Below are 3,755 nucleotides of genomic sequence, written 5' to 3'. Positions count from 1 at the left end.
TCTCTCTCTTTTTTAGTTTTGGAGGTCTTCTTTTCTAATCCTGTTTCAGTTTCCTTATATGTTATGGGACTGTTAATGCTATTAATCTCTTCTTGGTTTAGTTTTGGTGGTTCCCATGCTTTTAGATAGCCATCCATTTCTTTTAGGTTTTCAAATTTAGTATCATATTGGTCCTTAAAGTACTCCCTTATAATGTTCTGAATCTTTTTTGGTGTCTGTTGTGAAGTTTCCCCTTTCATCTCTGATTTTGTTAATTTGGAGGTGCTCTTTCTTTCTTTTGTTTATTTGGGCTAGCGGTCTATTTTTACAAAAAATTTATAAATCTATAAAAAATCAAGATCTGTGTTTCAAAACAATTTTTCTCAAAATATTAAAATTAAGTTCAACTCTCTATAAAAGATTTGGAGCTACTCAAAAACGCTTGATTACAAATCAGAAAACATTTATTAAATAGTATCTTGATCTAGATTACTAGCTAACTAAGGCTAAAATTCATAAGCTCCTCTATTTCAATAAAGGTATAGGCAAACTTCCTGACACAGATATGTTCCCAAGATAGAGTCAATAATAAGTAAAAATGTTAAGGGACTAGGGAGAGATCTCAGTAGTTAGAAGCACTTGCTCCTCTTGAAGAAGACCCAGGTTCAGTTCTGATGAGCCATATGTTGACTCATGACCTTCTATAACTCCACTTCCAGGGGACCCAACCCCCTCATGTCATCTTGGCAGGCACTGCACACACATGGTGCACTTACATTCATGCAGGCAAAATATGCTCTACAAAAATTACCATTAAAAATTAAAAAAATATTTTAATAATCTATGAGCACAATTAGACACTGAACTGTCCCTAATAATTATTTACATATATTTTTTCTAAAAATGAACTATCTCTCCAGTCCCTAAGATCAAATCTTAGTTTTAATTTGTATTACCATAATTACAAAAGATGTTGAACACTTTTTAAAGTTGTTTCTTACTCATTTTTATCGAGCCATATATTTTCTTTCTTTTTAAATTTTATTGAATTTTTGTGTATTTCATACAGAAAATCATCTTTATACCCACTTTCCTCTTCGGCACCCTCCCATTGCCCCACCCCCACTGAAGTTCATGCATTTTGTCATTTGTATTAAGGCCTATTATGCAAAGTTAGTGACCTGAAATGTCCCTCAGTGCAAGTTCATCCACTGGGGTTTAGTCAGCTTGTCTAGAGTCTCTCTCTTAAAGAAGATCAGCTCTTCCTCATGCAGCAGTAATCAGCTGCCAGTTATTCTTCGACTAGGAATGGGGCTTGCTATTCATTTTCACAGTTCTCTGCTACATTTTCATCTGCCTGTTTGTAAGGGTCTTGTGCATGCTGACAGTATTGCTGTACGTTTCTATGAGAAGAGTCCCAGGTGTCTGTAGGAATATTTCCATATGGTCATATACTTCCTCCTTGCCTCTTAAAATATTTTTTGCCCCCTCATCTACAATGGTCCCTAAGCCCTGGCTGGGTGGACCTCAGTATAGGAGTCCTGCCCGAGGACCCACACTCTGCTGACTCTTATTCTCTACATTTTGGTCATTTGTGGCCTTTTTTGTTCCTGGCCCTCTGTTGCATGAGGGAGTTTCACTGATGAGAATTGAAAGATGCATTAATGTTCTCTTTATCCCTTGTCCAATGTTTCATGCGTCTTAGGTGTAGAGGTTTCATCCTAGCTTTAAGTAGAATTAGGTAGCTGTTGATTACCCTCAAAATAAAAGTGCCACTATTTCACCAATGTAATTTGCTGTGCTGGTCACTAATGTGGTTTTTAGCCTTTGAAGCTAGGATTGGACCATTGACTGATGTTCTCCCTTACCAGCTTATGTAATTCTCTCCAAATCTATGAGTGCTAGCCTTCAGGGGAGGTGGTTTCCAGGTCAGTTCCAGCTCAATTGGTCCAAATTGTGTGTCCAAAGTATGTACTCTCTTCAGCAATAGGGTCTTACCCTCAAGTTCTGTGTGACAATCAAGGACTGTGGCAATGCCATGTGTAATTTTGGGAGTCTCTTGGACCACCCTGGCCAACAACTCAGTAAAGTTTCTCCTGTCTGGCACTGTTTCCTGGAGTATTCAGTCATATATTTTCTTGAGTTTTTGGTTTTTGAGTTATTTCTATGTATATATATCAGATGTGCAGCTGGTAAAAGTTCTCTCACACTTTGTGGGCTTCCACTTCACCTGATTTGTTCTTTCCTTTGCAGTACAAATACTTATTGGTTTAATAAAATCCTATTTGTCAATGTTAACTTTAATTCCTAAGCAACTGAAGTCTGATTTAGAAAGTCCTTTCTTGCATTTATATATTGTATGCCTATGTGTTTTTTTTTCTTACAGTTTCAGCATTTCAGGTTTCAAACTGAGTCATTGAATAATTTGGAGGTTTTTTTGCACAAGGTGATAGGTATGGGTCTAATTTTATCCTTCTGCATATAGGGACCCATTATTTTTCAGAATCATTTATTGAAGATGTTATCTTTCCTCCAGTGTCTATTGGTAGCCTCTTTGTCAAATATTAGGTGGCTGTTAATTGTGTACACTCATGTTTGAGTATATTTTGTTTCATTGATCTATATGTCTTTTTTGTGCCAATACCATGCTGTTTTTATTACTATAGTTCTGTTGCATAGTTTGACAACTTGATCTGGCAATCCCCACAGCTTTGCTCTTTTTGTTCAGAATTACTTTGATTATCTAGGATATTTTGTGATTCCATATGAATCTTAGGATCTTTATTTCTTAATAATGTCATGGGGTCTGGGGAGATGGCTTAGCAGTTAAGAGCACTGGCTGCTCTCGCAGAGGTCCCAGATTCAATTCCTAACACCCACATGCTGGCTAATAATCATGCATAACTCCCATTCCAGGGGATCCAGTGCCCTCTCCTAACCTCCATGGGCATCACAGGACACAGATATACTTACACACATTCAGGCACTGCACCTGTACACATTTAAAAAAGTAAATAATAAATAAATAATTAAAAAATAGAAAATGAGCCCAGGATTGGGGGCACACACCTTTAATCCTAGCACTTGGGAAGCAGAGGCAGAGGCCAACCTTGAGTATCATAGTACCATAGTGACTTCCAGGCCAGGTGGGGCTACATGGAGATCCTGTCTCTGAAAGACCAAAAATAAATAACATGTGGATTTTGATTGGGATATCACTGATTCTGCCATTGCTTTTGGTAGAATCATTTACACAATATTAATTCTACCAATCTATTAGCATAGGAGGTCTTATGATTTTTCGATATCTCTTTCATTGAAGATTTAAAGTTTGTATTGCAGCAATCTTTAACATCTTTAGCTTGGTTTATTACTTGATAATTTTTGGAGTTATTGTAAATGAGAGTGTTTGTTGTTATTGGTATAAAAAACAATCTAGTGGTGTTGGAGTGATTAAGAGACAGGCAGCTCTTGCAGAGGAGCCGAGTATGATTACCAGAAACCACATGGCAGTTACCTCCAACCACAAATTTGTAACTCCTCTTCCAGGGGTTCTGATATACCTCTTATGACCTTTGCAGGCGTTGTCCAATATGGGTGCCCTTAATATACACGCAGACAACACACTCATACAAGTAAAATAAAAATAGTAACTAAAATAATTTTAAAGACCAATGATTTTAGTTAATTTATTTATTTATCCTTCTCTACTGAAAGTGTTGGTCATTTCTAGAAGTTTTCAGGTAGAGTTTTTGAGATCTCTTTTGTATATCACG

This window comes from Nannospalax galili, unplaced genomic scaffold, assembly GCF_000622305.1.
Source record: "Nannospalax galili isolate Female #2095 unplaced genomic scaffold, S.galili_v1.0 scaffold709, whole genome shotgun sequence".
Classification (NCBI taxonomy): Eukaryota; Metazoa; Chordata; class Mammalia; order Rodentia; family Spalacidae; genus Nannospalax; species Nannospalax galili.
This window is presented reverse-complemented; position numbering follows the sequence as displayed.